This window comes from Plecotus auritus (genome assembly GCF_963455305.1).
Source record: "Plecotus auritus genome assembly, chromosome: 7".
Taxonomy (NCBI): domain Eukaryota; kingdom Metazoa; phylum Chordata; class Mammalia; order Chiroptera; family Vespertilionidae; genus Plecotus; species Plecotus auritus.
Window position 1 is genome coordinate 83,411,169 of NC_137774.1, and position 17,371 is coordinate 83,428,539.

At 44.8% G+C, this 17,371-nt stretch overlaps 1 pseudogene across 1 annotated transcript in view; it reads right to left on the reverse strand.

Moving 5' to 3' along the window:
* The window catches only part of LOC308252704 (small ribosomal subunit protein uS5m-like), a 43,650-nt pseudogene extending 27,167 nt beyond the window's left edge, over nt 1–16,483 (reverse strand). Inside the window, exon 1 of the transcript in view lies at nt 16,332–16,483. The product of the transcript in view is annotated as a small ribosomal subunit protein uS5m-like (transcript). The remainder of the gene's footprint in view (nt 1–16,331) is intronic.
* Between the last annotated feature and the right edge of the window lie 888 nt (nt 16,484–17,371).

Sequence of the window (17,371 nt, forward strand, 5' to 3'; positions counted from 1 at the left end):
ATAACCAGAACACAGGCTCTGTCCTTGGCTTCTAGGAGAAGGGTAAAGACAAGGAATAGCAAATAAAACGAGTGATAGCAAATAAAATTTTAAATAAAAATCCCACATGCCAAAGATCTCTGCCGAGTCTGCCTAATTTCTAATACCACTTTTAGCCCCAGAATTCCTGATTCTCAGTTCTGCAGGATGCTCATCTCTGTCAGAGACTCCATTTCTTTGGGGGAATTTATTCCCAGTGGGCAGCAACGTGGGCGAACCTATTGATTCTTTTTCCAGGTAATAAGGGGGGAAATAAATGGCATTTTCAGTTTTATTCCTCAGCTAGCCGGAAAAACAACAACAACAACAACAACCCACCCTAGAAACATAAAACCAATGTGTGCTTGAGCCCCAGTTAATCAAATTTTTGTTGTGGTTGGCAGACAAAAGCTGAGCAGATTTTTTTCTAAGTGTGGTGCAATATAGAGCTGGATTTTGCTGTAATTTTGTCATTAGGACCAAGAGAAGAAATCACATCAATCAGAGATAATTTCACTGAACTTCCCAGAGGGCTGTGAAAGGAAGAGTGAACTCCCTGTTGCTCTGAAGTGGCAGCAACTGACTGTCCAACAGATGAATTGAACAGATGGGAGGAGGTGTCAGTGTGAAATTGATATGTGCCCTGGTGATGGAAAAGAAGACACTACTTGGAAAATGACATGGGGGTGGAGGGGGGGGGCGCAGAGAGGGGAGATCTTGCTGAATCCCAAAGGTCTGCTTTTACCCTTGATTTGGCATCTAGAGAATGACAGGTATAGGGAGACACTTGGCCAAAATCTCATGGCAGAAACAATCTATAATAATAAAGGGGTAATATGCTAATTAGACCGAACGTCTTCCGAACTTCCTTCCTGACCAAGCTGGGGGCAGAGGGAAGCTAGCCTGGGTCCCGGGTGCCTGTGGGTGGCCTGAGGGAAGCCAGCCCAGGTCCCGGGTGCCGGAGGGCGGCTGAAGGAGGGAAGCCTGGGTCCCAGGTGCCAGAGAAAAGCCAGTGCCGGCAGCCGGGGGAAGGAAGGCCTATCTTGCACGAATTTTCATGCATTGGGCCTCTAGTCTATAATAATAAAAGCATAATATGCTAATTAGACTGGACATCCTTGGGTGACCTTCTGGACGAAGCTGGGGCTGCGAGGGAAGCCTGGGTCCCAGGTGCCTGCCAGTGACTGGAGGGAAGCCCCAGTCCTGGGTGTCAGAGGGAAGCCGGTGCTGGCTGCTGGGGAAAGGAAAGCCTACTCTTGCATGAATTTCATGTATCAGGCCTCTAGTTAACAAATAAATAAATCACTTTAATAAAAATTCATTAAGCATTTACAATATCCCAGGTACTGTGCTTAAGTGTTAAGATAAAGAAACATACTAGGCCTTTTTCTCTCCCAAAGGCCTGCACTCAACATGATGAGTGGGGAAGACAAATGGGGAGAGGCAGGTGACATGGATGATTACCAGGACGTTCAGAGTGATGAGGACCACGACAGAGGGGACACATGGCTCTGGCCTGGGGACTCAGAGATGGCTTTCTGAAGAAGATGTCTGGGATGGGATTTTTTCTAATTATAGAAGTAGTATATGTTTTCTTAACACATTACGGACAGATCACGAGACTTCTTGCTTCATATTACACAGTGTTTTACAAAGTATCATACTTTAAAAAGATATTAGCTTGTAAGAACATGTAATAAATAACTTCAAAATGCAATGGGTATTTAATTTTAAAGTGTGCCTTTAACATTTATGTAAAACGTTTTTTGTACTTGGTCAATAGAAACTTATCTGGCCACTGGGTAAAGCTAGCAATAAAACTACTGGAACGCAATGTGTTAAGTTGAGATGCTGTATTAGTTATCTATTGCTTCATAGCAAATTATCCCCAAACCAAGAAGCTTAAAATAACACACATTTATTAACTCACAATTTTTGTGAGTCAGGAGTCTGGTTGTGGCTTAGCTGGGTTCTCTGTTTCATGGTGTTGCAAAAGGCCCAACATTTATGTTCTCATTTGAAGACTCGAGTGGGGAAGTATCCCTTTCAAGCTCACTGACTGGTTGTTGGTAGCACTGAGCTATTTCCTGGCCATTGGTCAGAGGCCACCCTCAGCTCCTTGCCACAGAGATCTGTGCCACTTGGCAGCTTGCATTGTCAAAGCATGCAAGCTGGGAAGACACCTAGGAAGTCTGTTAGAGGCTGCTGGTAAGATGGGAGTTATACATCATTTCTTACCTGATCACAGAAGTGACACCCATCAGCTTTAAACTTAGAAGCAAGTCACACTCAAGAGAGAGGACTGCACAAGGGCAGGAACACAAGGAGATGGAGGTCATTGAATGCCATGTCGGAGCTGTCTGTCACAGCTCCCGGAAACAGCTCCTGGACTGCAGACTCATTTGAAACTGATCTGTTAGGACGAGTTTCCAGGAAATAACACACGCAAGTGTATGATAACAAGCAAAGTCCTCCAAAGGAAGACATTGGCTCAGTCTGCAGGGGAGATGGGAAGACAGCATTATTGGAGTTATCAGGGGCAAGGGACCTGGAGTACTTATAACCCCCCTACCTGCCATTCCTTGGCTAAGTACTGCTCTTGGGGGACATAAATTCCCAGGAACTTGTGGCTCTCCAAGGGTGAAGAGCAAGTGCGTGCCAAGAGCCTGAGGCTGTTGAGAGTGGAAGCCCATGGGGGGCTTGTAGGCATGAAAATGTCAAAGGGATCCTGGGGGATGTGGGAGAGCAGTGACAGCATCTGCTACTCATGTTTATTATAAAAATTGTTAAAATGTAGGAAAGTATGACGAAATGGAGAATTCTGCATGAGTAACAGCTACTGGAAGCAAACTGTAAAGGTTAGGAGTGCATTTGGGAGAAGGAGATGAGAGGAATGATGTAGGCAGAGGAAATACCAGGGAGGGAATTATGGACGTGAGCGAGCATATCACTTTATAGTAACACTAAGTAGATTAAAAAAAATAGATTCTAAGTAAAGCATAGGGTAGGTAGGGATCCATGGACCACAGATGGTGTTTTACTGGCCTGTGCATAAAGGTTTTTGAGCCAATATTGAAAAATGGCAGATCCTACCAAAAATATCTGGATTTCCTGATTCTTTTGACAACTTGGAAGTGCTTGCAATACTGAGTCTGTATTCCTCTTGGAAAAAGGAGCTGGACATGTGAAACTGCTCAGGTCTGGAGTTCGGGTGTGCACTTGTGGTTTCCTCTCCCAGCATCCTCTACTGTGTCCCTCTGGCCTTTGAGATTGGGACACATGATGGAGTGTGACAGGGGAGTGGTGGAAGGTGAGGCTGGCAAGAGCTACCTCACTCAGGGCCTCAAACATCATGCTGAGGACTGAGGAGTATGTCCTGGGGCACTGGGGAGCTACTGAAGGTTTTATGTAGCAGGATGACATTGTGAAATTTGTGCTTTAGAGAGCCCTCATCACTTGACCCCACCGACACGCCAAATCAGATATGGGGATCAGATAGGTCAAGCTTTTAAAATAGATCTCAGCTGTTCACATTTAGGTTAATTATAGTCCTTGTCCATGAGACACTGTCATTTCTCTAGGAACGAATCTGTTATTTTACTTTAATGGATTAAATATTTAATAATCTAATAACTGTCCATGCACCTGTCAGCCAGCCCAAGTGCTATAACATTGACACGAACTTACATCTATTTCTATCTCACCTGTTAATGGGATTCTGCTGTCTTTGCTTATTTATCAACTATTCTTCATCCTAGTAACCTGGCAAAGATTAGATGAGCTTAAAAATCATCTTGTCCTGCTGTTTTTTAAGAACCTCTCTATTCATGGGAAATTCACTGCTTTAGCAAGCGGCCAATTCCAGTTGTTAGAAAGTTGGCCCAGTCCACCGATTCCAGCTGTGCTGTCTGTTAACTTTCTCCTATTCACCTGGAATCTGGTAAACACAGTCTTCATTCAACATGTATTGAGCTCCTGCCTTGGATAAGGCATTGTGGGGAATACAAAGGTGGTTAAGACAAGGTTTTTTGCCCCAGTGGAGTTTATAGTTTAGTAGCAGAGATAAGACAAATACATAAATAATTATAATACAACTAGAGGCCGAGTGCATGAAATTCTTGCACTGGTAGGGTCCCTAGCGGCTGCCAGCTGCTGGCTGGGGCCTTCCTCCCTTCTCCCGGTCACCTGCCACCGTTGGTCAGGGCCTCCCTCCATTCCCCTCCACCCCCGGCCAGCCCCGCCCCCTGGTCGAACTCTCAGACGAACTCCCGGTCAAGGGGACAATTTGCATACTACGCTTTTATTGTATAGGACAGTGGTCGGCAAACTGCGGCTCGCGAGCCACATGCGGCTCGCAAGCCGCAGTTTGCCGCTCTGTTGACTAATGAGTTTGCTGACCACTGGTATAGGATGTCAAGAGTGCTGTGTAATATATGAGAGGAACAAGCAATGTGTTACTGGAATTCAGAAAGAGAGACGGAGATTAATTCCAGGTACAGGAATTTGGAAGAGCTTTATGGAAGAGGTAACATTGGGGCTGTCCCTTGATGGAGGGGGCATGATAGCTTTGCAGGTTGGGGAGATAGGATAGTGCTGTTTAGGGAGAAGGAACAGCATGGACAAAGGTGGGAGAGCACTGGGCTTGTCACACTCAGGGACATGATTATGGGCATAGATTGTCATTGTCTAGGAGTCTAGCTGTAGCAGTTAAAAACAGAGGGGACTGAGGCCACATCCCTTCATGGTATAAACTACTTACCTGCCAATCTTCCCTCTTTTCCCTTCATCTTTGCTAATTCTCCCTCCTCCAGCTCCTCCTCCAAGAAGTTTTCTGTACTTCCCCTGGTTGGCGTAGGTGCTTCTGTGCACTCTCAGATTTCCCTGGGTTTACCTCTGTCATAGGCCTTCTCTCTGTCCTGTATTTTCATGGCTCTGTTGTAATTGTGGGTTTATATCTTGGTCTCCTCCATCAGACCACGAGCAGTTGAGGGCTAGCATTATGACTTCTATCCCAGCGTATCTTTAATATGTAGCTCAGTGCTGGCATTTGGTAGGTATGGGTATATGTATAGTTGTCAAGTGAGTGAATGCTTCCTACTCTGGTCCTATTACTGTCTATTTCTCTCCTTCATTATCCTGCCCATTGGCCTTAGAACGTGTATTTAGTTCCTTATACTTTGCCCTTTGCTGTCACTCAAGGTCTTGACTTTGCCTTATTCTAGAATATATCCTCATTTTATGCATTACCTTTGGGTTCATATTCCAGCTCCCATACTGGCCAGTCCCACAAAGAGACCATCTGGACAAATTCCATTTATTCAGCCAACCTGCTCTGCTTTGAGCCCCAATTATGATCCCTTGGGCATTTTCCAATCCAACAGTTACTTATTGAGTGCCCATCACATGACGAGAGAGCCCAGTGATGCTCCTGAGTTGACCTAAGTTTGGCTGCACCCTAAATCTCCCCAGAAAACAAAGAGGCTGGAGAAAATGACAAGTTCCCATGGAGAGGTCTGATGTGTCAACCCGATTAATTCATCCCTCGCCACAATTAGATGAGTGTCTGGGCCCCTCAGGCGAGTCCCGACGGCAGCTACCTCTTCCACTGGTCATCGGGAATCTATCTGGGCTCTTCCGAGGGGGAACAAGAGATTGTAATTCTGAAGTGGAACAGAAAGAAATGTAATTGGATCAATGGGCTGTTAATGATGCTATTGAGCAGCTCTCTGCCGCTGTGGATGGGCTGGCCACGGAGAACCGGGCCGCGCTGTGTGAATGGCCCGCTTTGACACAAAGCCTTCTGCAGATTGTAAAGTGCTTTTTGTGCGCATGATCTAGTGTAAATCATTGCCGTCCTCCTCGGCCAGAGATGGAGCTTAGGGTGTCAGGGCAGGCTTGCCAGACACTTGATGGGTCTCTGGGATGGGAAGAAAGATCTATGTGGGTATTTGTGGTTTGCAGGGCGGTTTCGAGCATCACACCACCTTGTGTTTATTGCTGTCTGGTTTCTCACGTGGGAGGAATGGGAAGCAAAGTGCCTGCCTCTCCGAGGGGTAATAACTGAGTCAGTTACAGTGCATCTACTCATGGACTCATGTGTGCCTGTCACGGAGAGTGAAGTCGAGTTCCATCAGGTAACGTGGGGGGCTTTCTGCAAGGAATTGATGTGTATAAGATCCCATTTCTACAAAACAGACAGTGACCACCATGCCCCTTATGTCTATATGTCTGTCTAGAATTAAATGAGGATGGAGAATATATGGAGGATCATAGACTGGGCTGTTTTATATGGGATTTCAGACAGGACAGGTCATTGGGCAGGGTGAGGTTGAGAGGGGGTCAGGGAAAGCAAGTAAAAATGATTAGGAAATGGAACTGCTCTCTCTCTCTCTCTCTCTCTCTCTCTCTCTTTCTCACACACACACACACACACACACACACACACACAGCACGATTTGGTCACTTTTATGCATTTATGTAAAACTAGTGACCTGGTGCATGGATTCGTGCACACTGAAAGGAAATTAATTAGAATGTGGCCGGCAGGATGGAACTGGGTGAGACAGGCCGCATTCTGGAGCCAACCTCCTGCAGTCCCTCCCTGGTATCTGTGGAGTGAGCAGGGTCCCTCCGACAGGTGGGGTCCCTCAGCCTGGCCTGCGGCGATCGGGCCAAAAACAGCTCTCTGACATCCCCCAAGGGGTCCTGAAGTGCGAGAGGGCACTCTGCAAAGTTGCTGGTACAGGGTGTGGAATGCAAATGCAAGTGTGCAGTAAACCAGATTCGGGGCTGACAGTGCCCCAGCAACAACATAACCCATGGCTGAAGGTAGAATTGCGTGGCCCCGTGAAGAATTGGGCTCCCTCCTCTCTGGTTTTGGGGTGCGTCACCCGAGAATCGCCGGTGCCAAGTCACTGTGTTGAGCGTCCGCACCCTGATGGTCAGTGTGCATCATAGCAACTAGTCTCATGGTAGGAAGGACACTTAGCATATTAGCCTTTTATATATAGATTAACATGTGCATGGACACATGTGTAAGGTAAATAATTGAAAAAACCCCATAAGGTAATCAAGTGATGTTACTTTTATTCACATAACATGTATTAGTGACAAACTATGTGCCAGGCACTGTGCTTGGTGTGGGTGATGCAGTGACGAGACCCAGGGCCCATCCTTTAGAAAGTACTTCGTCATCTATCAAAGAGCAATACAAACTGCTGGCATGGCTTTCAATCCTGGCTGCACATCAGAATTGCCACGGGAGCTTTATACAAATCCTGATGCTGGGGAGATGGGGTGAGGGGTGGGAGACACACCCAGACCAACTAAATCTGAATCTGGAGTCTGGGCACCTGAGTTTAAAAAGAATCTTTTCTAATGTGAGGGTTGAGAACACTGTCTGAGGACCTGTGTTCTAATACCTTAAGACATTATTTTAGGCCACAATATCTATTAATAACTTTAGGCTAGCCTTTTGCAAGGCTTTTATTTATTTAACAAAATACTTGAGCAGTTTTGGCCCTGTGGGGGCGGTCCCTGAATGCCTGTACAGCGCTGTCATTACAAGGCTGCTGAGCTAAAGGGGGGACTCGGGAGGATGCTTAAGGATGGAGGCAAATTAAGAAGGGCGTGGCCTGACCTCACGGCCCCTCCCCATGGGCTTCTGAGTTCCTGCCATCTGCTGAAGGTCTTTTTTAGGCTGGGTGGCATTCAGATAAAAGCAGCGCCTCCTTGGCCTGCTCTTACCCAGTGGAAGCAGTGAAGTTCTGAACTTAATTGGGGGCTCTCCCTCCTCTAAGATGCTGGCACTTCCTAATGAATTGTTTGCCAACTTAAAAAACACACATGTCGCTTAAGGAGACTCAACAGGTGAAGCCCAGTAATTAAGGATCTCTGCAGGAGGGAGCTGAAGGCAGCAGCTGGCTCTCTTTAACTGTGCCATTAGTCAGCCCACCTGCACAGGAACGGATGGACGGCACCGATCTTGCCGCCCACCCAGAGGACTGGGCCATCCTCCTTCTCAGGATTCTCCCTGGCCTTTCAGGTCTATGGAGGGGCAGGTGCAGGGCGGGGCAGTGCTGAGGCAAGCAGGCACCTGGGATGCAAAATGGAAGTTGCACTCACCCTGCAGGGAAGCATTTCAAGACAGGGAAGGCAGAGTCTGCAGGCCTATTGAGGCTTAGGCTCAAACTCCTGGAATATCACTTCTTTGAGATTGTACTGGACAAAGCCAATTACATGGCCATCTCAGATTCAAGAGGGTGGAGAAATAGACTCTACTCCTTACTGGGAAGAACAGCAAAGTCGGATTAGAAAGGGGTGTGCATGTCAGGGTGGGATGAATCACTGTAATTCGTACTTGACTCACAAGTACTCTCAAGACTGATCATTGCTACTTTCTAGTCCACAGGCAGTCCTTGTGGCAATGCAGAACAGGCGACAGTGTGAAGAATGACTTTGTCTGTATGGGCTTATTTATGTGGCTAGTGATGGATCAGTGGGAGAAGCCACAGATGTGCAAAATCCCCTGAGATTCTCAGGTGCCTCTAATTTGCATTTTCGTAATGCATATATAGAACTTCAGCCTCCTTGTTGTCCTTGTTCCTTCTTTTGGCCCAGCTGGTATGTCCCAAGGGTGTCTGCATCAGCCCTGGTTGCTTCTATACTTTTACCTATTTCTATGCCTCTCTCCGTCTTTCTGTGTCACTACATTATTATGACACAAATGTCATAGAGTTCCTGGTTACTTTAGGCCTGGGCAGGCCATTCTTCGTGATAGTCCCTTGGTTTTCTTCCAATTGTGCCCAAGTCATATTGTGCATCTCCAACCCACATCTGGCAAACAACTAAATATTTACATTCTGTGATCTCCTGTAGATCCTATTGGTGTTACACCAACTTATATGATTTTTCAATGTCTTAGTATTTTTGGTATTAGCTGGCTTTTCTGCACATAATTAGGTCTACCTATTTAAAAAGTATTATTAAACCGGAGTATGCTAATCTCCTTTAGATCTTTATTCAAAAATCATTTTCTTAGTCCTTCCCTAACCCTACTGTTTAAAATTTAAACTACCCCCAGCCAGTTCCAGCCCCCTTTTTTAATTTTTTCTCTCCATAGTACTTAACTCCAACTAGCATTCTGTATGTTGTACTTGCTTATAGTCTGTCTCTTCTCTTCTACAATGCGAGCTCCATGAAGGTAGGGAGTGTTTGTCGATTTGGGTTACTGTTATAGACTCAGCACCCAGAACAGTGCCTGGCTCATAGTAGATAACTCAACAGATATGTATTAAATGAATGGATAAATCACTTCTATCTGTTTTGAACTATTCATATCTATCTCTATTTTGTCTATATCTGCCTATCTCCATCCAGGCATTCATCCATGCATCCACTCATCCATCCACCCACCCACCCACCCATTGATCTATCTATCCATCCACCCACTCATCTATCCATCCATCCACCCATTCATCCATCCATCTACCCATCCATCCATCCTTCCTTGCATCCATCCACCTGGCCATCTGTCCAATCATCCATCCATCCATCCATCCATCCATCCATCCATCCATCCATCCACCCACTCATTCATCCATCTACCCATCCATCCATCCATTCATCCATCCATCCAACCATCCATCCATCCACCTACCCACCCACCCATTTATTTACCCATCCATCAATCTAGTGAGCCTGCCTGTTTAACACATAGTACGGCTTAAATAATGACCAGAAGAACTGACAACTCAGAGCAGATCAATTAACATCAGAGTATCTGTGGCTTTGCAGGCTCCTCATTCTTGCTGAGGGTTTATCTTTGAGGCTAGGGAAGTCTGTGGTGAACATAAAGGCAATTCCTCAGCTAGATAGAGCCCAGGTCCTGCTACATCTGAAAGGTATCTTTAGGGAGAAAAAACTCTTTCATGCCTGGAGCTTTAAAAAGCAGAAACTGTGAACATTAGAGAATTTCTTATTTTAATCTGAGATGCTTTAGAGTTGGGGGGCTGGGAGGGTCATCGTAGGAGGGCAAGATTCATTCCATCTTTATGTCATCCTGAGGAGATCTGTGAGTTGTCTTCTGCCCTTGTACACTTCTCCATTTTTTAAATGTTTGCTGAGGGATTTGTGTCTGTGTGTGTGTGTGTGTGTGTGTGTGTGTGTGTGTGTGTGTGTGTGAGACTTTTGGTTGTCACTCAACGAGGCAAAGCGAGAGAAAAATACTTTCAGATCATTTGCCAAGTGCTGTGCTGGTTTAAGGTAAGAAACGGGGAGGGGTCTCTATTCTACCTCAAGTCACTGGTGGCTGTAATCTGCCTCCTGGGGCTCCTTTCCCTGTGGTTGCAGCCCTGAGAGCAGAGACACAGCAGGTGCCCATGGCTGTATCTGATCAAACCATCCTTTTGTTTGGCTCACACAGTGTCGATTTTATTTTACTTTTTCTTTTGAACTGTTAGGCTCATCAAACATCAACATTGGTCTATGCAGGGCTCCAGTGCAAGAAAGAGTTGACGTAGCAGGCATTGAATACCGGCTTCCTTTTTAGGAGCCTGGAATTTCAAAAGTTACACCTGGTTGTTGTGCATACATAACCAGTTCACAATAAAACCTCTGCACTGTGAGTCTGAAGTGGGCTTCCCTGGCAGAAGCACTGCACACACGTCGCTGAGTTTTGTTGGAGGAAGAGCATGTTCAGTGTGCTCCCTGGGAATGGAGGGGGGGAATGTTGCGGGCCTGTGCATGGATTCCTCCGATCATGGCTGATGTGCTCTTTACCCCTTGCTGGTCCTTGTCATAAACTACAGTGAGTACAGTTGCCTCTCAGTCTTAGGTGCTGGTCTTCCTAGCACATCACTGACTGTCTGTTTTATTTATTTGTTGTGAGTTTCATCTCCTTTTATCTCCACACCTCACTCCCATTCATTCATATTCACTAAAGAGGCCACCATTTTGTGCTTAACATATATCTTTTTGTTTGTGTATGTTCTTGCAGCATGTGTAATTTTTTTGGTGTAATATATATACATATGTATATTTCTATTTTTCTAGCTTATCCTATATAATAAAAGCCTAATATGCTAAGTGTCCAGTCATCCACTCAACCAATCAAAGCGTAATATTCTAATGATATGCTAAGGCCACTCAACTGCTCGCTATGACATGCACTGACCACCAGGGGGCAGGCGCTCTGACCATTAGGTTAGCTTGCTGCTGGGGTCCGGCCGATTGGAACTGAGTGAGATGGGCCAGACACACCCTGGAGCCCTCCCGCGGTTCCTCCCTGGCTGGCCAACCTCCTGCATCCCTCTCCGGCCCCAATCGTGCACCAGTGGGGTCCCTCAGCCTGGCCTGCATCCTCTTACAATCTGGGACCCCTCAGGGGATGTTGGGAGCCAGTTTCAGCCCGATCCCGCAGACCAGGCCGAGGAACCCCACTGGTGCACGAATTCATGCACTGGGCCTCTAGTTGAGATATAATTGGCATATAACATTATGTAAGGTAAGGTAGGACACATCAATTTGACACACTTACACATTACAAAATTATTACCACCATGGTGTTAGTTAACACCTCTATCATATCACATAATTGCCATTTCTTTCATATATATATATATTAGAGGCCCAGTGCACAAAATTCATGCATAGGGGGTCCCTTAGCCAGTCTGCACCCTCTCCAATTTGGGGGATGTTCGACTGCTGGTTTAGGGCCTGGAATCTCCCCTGCCTGCCTGATCGCACCTAACTGCCTCTGCCTGCCTGCCTGATCCCCGTACCTGCTCTCCCCTGCCGGCCTGATCCCCCTAACTGCTCTCCCCTGTTGGCCTGATCCCCATAACTGCTCTCCCTTGCCAGCCTGATCGCCCCTAACCACCTCTGCCTCTGCCCTGCTACCGTGGCTTTGTCTGGAAGGACGTCCAGAAGGTAGTCTGGAAGATGTCTGGTCTAATTAGCATATTACCCTTTTATTAGTATAGATATTAGAGGCCCAGTGCACAGGATTCATGCACTGGTCAGGGGCATGGCCTATGGGGATTGGCCCGCTGTGGGAGCAGCCACTCATCCCAGTCTACCGAGCAATGCTCCCACTGTGGGAGTGCACTGACCACTGGGGCAGCTCCTGCGTTGAGTGTCGGCCCCCTGGTGGTCAGTGCATGTCATAGCGACTGGTTGGTCGACTGTCTGACCCCTGGTGGTCAGTGAATGTCATAGCAAGCAGTTGAGCGACCTTAGCATATCATTAGCATATTATGCTTTGATTGGTTGAACGGATGACCAGACATTTAGCATATTAGGCTTTTATTATATAGGATGGAATATGACTTTGAATCAATATCTTACTTATTCTATATCTTAAATTATTATACAGTACAGTTGTCTCTCTCTTTTTGTTTTGGTATATGGATCTATGAATTTTAACACATTATAGATTCATGTAACTATTACCGGCACAATCAGGATACTGAACACTTTCATCACCCCAAAGAACTTCTTTGTGTTAGTTCTTCCTTTATTGTCACACTCTCTCCCACTCATAAACCCTGGCAACTGTTGATCTGTCTTCCCCACTATAATTTTTTTTTTTTAAGAACATCATATAAATGGGTTCATATGGTATTATTTGCGATTGGCTTCTTTCACTCAGGACAACACATTTGAGATTCATCCAGGTTGTTGCCTATGTCAGCTGTTTCTTTTTCTTTTTTTGCTGAGTAGTATTCTGTGTAAAGGGTGTTTGTTTATCCACTCTCTCACTGAAGGATATTTGGATTGTCTCCAGTTTTTGGTGATTATGAATGACACTGCTATACACATTTCTGTATCTATGCACAGGTTTTTGTGTGAGCATAAGTTTTCATTTCTTTAGAACACTCAGGAGTGGGATTACTGGGCCATATCGTAAATGTATGTTTAACTTTATAAGAAATTGACACATTATTTTACAGAGTGGCTGAGCCATTCTTCATTTCCATCAGCAATGTGTGAGAATTTCTAATTGTGCTGTGTGTTTGCCAGCACTGAGTGTTGTCAGGGGAACCTGTGTCTTTTGAGGGTGCCCCTCCAAGTTTTATTTTTAGTCATAATATAAAGAGCACAAATCTTACAGAGACAGCTTGATATATGTGCAGATCCCTGCTTAATCACCACCGAGATGAAGATGAAGAACATTTCCAGCACTGTAGAATTCTTCCTTGTGGACTCTTAAAGTCTGTCATCCTCAGAGGGAACTACTGTAATGATCTCTAAAACTATTGATTACTTTTGTCTGATTTTGAACTTCATTAAGGAAATCACATAGTATGTTCTCTTTGTTTCTGGTTTCTTTTGCTGAACATTTTGTCTAAGAGGTCATCCATGTTGCATATAGTTGTGGTTTTTCCATCTTCATTGCTATATAGTATTCCACTATATGGATATACCTCTATTTGTTAACAATTGGCTGTTGCATATTTGGGGGGATATTATGAATTAAACTGCTGTGAACATACTTGTACATGTGTCTTGGTGACACACTCATTTCTCTTGAATACACTTCCAGGAATGGAATTGCTGGGTCATAGTTTTTATATTTGGCTTTAGTATATACTACCAAACAATATTCTAAAGTGCTTGTAACAATTTACTCTCCTACTGTGTACACTTAAGAAATTGATTTGTGTGAAATTATACTAATGACTGCATATTGTTTTTCACTTACCCTCCCCCCTCGCATTATAATTGTAGGTCCACCATCTCTACAGCTGTATATCAAAAATGTCACTTCTAATATTCCATAGTGTTCATTTGTCCACCTTTACTTGCCTTCTTCCCCAGTGATGGGCACCCTTGGCGCCTCTGACTTCCTGCAACCACAGTAACGTTGAGTGATTATCTTCGTAAATGTCCTTGTAAGGAGTCTGGTGAGAATTTCTTGCAAAACCGCTGGTCATCGGGTCTGCGCCTCTTACTCTGATAAATAGCAATACCAGTGTCCACTCCCACCAGCTATTCCTGAAGGTTCTGCATCCCACATTCCTCCCCATACTTGACCTTTTTGAACTTTGTCAGCATAGTAGGTGTAAATCTCATTAATATTTTAATTTGCATTTCTTTGCATACAAAATACATTTTAGCTTCTCTTTATATATATTTAATGTTTATGTGTATGAGCCATAGGTTCCATTAAATCAGGGTTTCTTAACCTTGGCACTGTTGACTTATTTGTGTGGGGGGCAGGCTGTCCTGGTCATTGTAGGATCTTCAGCACCATCCCTGGCCTCTACCCACTATGTAGCAGTGGCACCTTCCCCCTAGTTGTGACACCAAAGGTGTTTGTAGACATTGACCATTGTCCTCTGGAGAGCAAAAGTGCCCCCAGTTGAGAATCAGTGCTGTAAAGCAACCAGAATGAAGCAGACACTAATTAAATGTAAAATATCCAAAGGTATAGGCTACAGAGTTGAGCATTCAGAGTTAGAGGCAGATGGAAATCTGGTTACGGGGATATGGAATCATTCCATTCTCTGACCTAACTAGATCCCAGTGGCATCAAGATATCTGGGGTTGCTGTCTCCCACATTCTACTTATCTCCCAGTGTCCATTGATTTTTCTTTAGAGATTTTCAGCCTGAGAACCAGGCCAACCTGATGAACAGTGACACCCAGGTGACACTGATGTAGGGAACTGAGGCCAGGTTAATGGGAAGTATCAGGGTGGGCAGCCAGAGGGAGATTCCAGCTGCGGTTGAAGAGCAATGAGAAAGCTGTGGGTGGAGAAGCAGTGCACTTCACCAGAGCCCATGATGGCCTTAGAGTGCAAAGCTGGGTGGATCGGAGCCTTGAGTGAGCATCCTGAAATGGGCAGGAAAAGTGGCACTGCACTTCTTAAGGGTCTGGGAGGCTTGCTGTTGAGAATGCCAGTTGCCCCACTAGCCTTCTTTTCTCCTCCCTGAACATTATGAGGTTGTTCCTGCCTCAATGATGTGACACATTATGTTTATTTTGCCTCAAATGTTTTTCCTTTAGTGCTCAAGATAGCCAGATCCTTCTGATCACTTAGGACTTGGGTTAGCTATCATTACAGACCTATTGTTTACTGCCATATTCCCAGCCATGAGAACAGTGCTAAATGGGTTATGAATTTACCATGTTCATCATTTATTGATAAAGAAATTTGTAGAGCTTAAGAAACTTCCTTAAAGTTACACATCAATTAAATGGAGAGCTGGGATTTGAACTCAGAGGTCATGTCTTCAAGGTCATGGTCTTATCATTATACTATACTTAACCTCCATCTGTTAAATGGATGATAAATTGTCCAAATTAACAAATATTCAACTTGGAGTTGGGCAATGCCCTAGACATTGGACACAGTGTGGAGGAAGAAGGCAAAGGTCTGGCTTCACGGAACCCACAGTCTAGTCAGATTGGCTGACCTGCAAGGAGACAATGACCATAGAATGTGATGAGTGCTGTGACAGGAGGTGAACCTGATGAGTAGGACTTGGCCAGGGTGGAAGAGTAGGGGATGATGAAGAGGACTGTTCTATGAAGAGAGACATTGCATGTGAGAAGAACCTAATGACTTTGAGGAACAGAAAGAAATAGATCTTTGGAGGGTAGAGGAACTATTGGGAGTGGTAGAGGATGGGGGTGCAGGAGGTAAGGACTCCTGGGACAGAGAATTTGAACTTTATCCTAAGGGTACTAATCTGCATCAATGACTCAGGTGGGATATTGGAGACACCAGGGGTTAGGGTTTTTTTATGTGGATCTTATTTGACTTGGTAATCCAAGTACCAACCACAGGCTTTGATGGAGTTTATTAGCCATACCAGGCCAGCCACAGGAATGGAGTTAATTAACCACTTAATTAATTACTTAATCAATATATCATATAACTAAACAATTAGTTAAATAATTTGGTATTGAGTTCCTAATATATATCACACACTGTTCTAGGTGATTGGGGAGGCAGCACTGAATGAAAAAGCAAGATCTTGCCATCATAGATATTGCATATCTGCAGGCAAGAGAGTAAATGTTTAAGTAAAATGTGCAGTATGTTAGATGATATGTGCTGTGGGAAAGGATAAAGCAGGAAAGGGTACTGGGGGATAGCAGGGAGGATAGGTGTTCGTAGAATTAAATAGGGCAGGAGAGAAGTTCTCACCAAGAAGGTGACATTTGAGCAAAGTCCAAAGGGAAATTGGGTGGAGATCAGGTATAAATGACCTCGAAGCATCCTTGACATGTTTCAGAAGCACCAAGAGGCTGGTGGGGCTGGAGTGTCATGAGCCCAGGGTGAGTCTTAGGAGATGAGGTCCGACAGAAAGAAGCCCACCATCTCTGCACCTTGAAGGTGAACATCCCCAAAGCCCCCTGGAAACTGTCCAAGGTTGTCCAGTTTGGCCACGGTCAGCTGAAGCAGCTGGTGCTGACTGGCAGGTATTACACGCCTCCAGCTCAGGTCCCCAGCCATGGTGGCTTAACTCAGATTAAGTCTTTGATTTAATACAAGGTTTGTGTCCTATGTGCTTAAGGATATGGCTTGATTTAACTGTTGAATCTATAAATTGACCTTTCAGTTGGGTTTTTTTTTTTTTAATCTTTCCATTAGATCTAAAGATGCTAACTCTGTTTGCAGAGGAGTAGATACTGTTGTACCTCAAAGACTTCTGCATCTGTATGAACGGCCCCATGGGGATTCAGTTGACTTGGGCTAACCATCAGAGAAGCCCTAACTGTTCCGGGGTAGCGCTTTCCCTTGCAGTGTATATTACATACATGTAAAAGTACGAAGAACCCAAAGTACTTTAAAGGAGGGAGAGCAGTAATTTGGCCATTCAGTTGTGGGAAGAAATTTATCGAACAACTGCCACGTGCCAGACGCTATTTTGGGTGTTGAGGATAGGACAGTGAACAACATAGATACAAATCTTGACCTTATAGGCTTACATTCTAGTAGGGTGGTGGGAATAAGAGACAATTTAAAAATAAGAAAATTATGTTATATGTTAGATGGTCGAAAGAGCTGTGAAGAAAAAGAAAATGGGGTGGGCTGGAGGAGATTTATGGGGGGGGGAAGGGGACATATGTAATGCTTTCAACAATAAAGAATTATTTAAAAAAAGAAAACAAAAACAGGGCCAGAGTAGTGGGGTTCCAATTTAAAATAGGATGGTTAGATAAGGGTTAATATCCAAAATTTATAAAGAATGCATATATCTGAACACCAACACACACACACACACACACACACACAAAACAAAAACAAACAAAAAAAAAACAACACGGAACAATCCACTTTAAAAACGGACAGAAGACCTAAGTAGACATTTCTTCAAAGAGGACACACTGATGGCCAAAA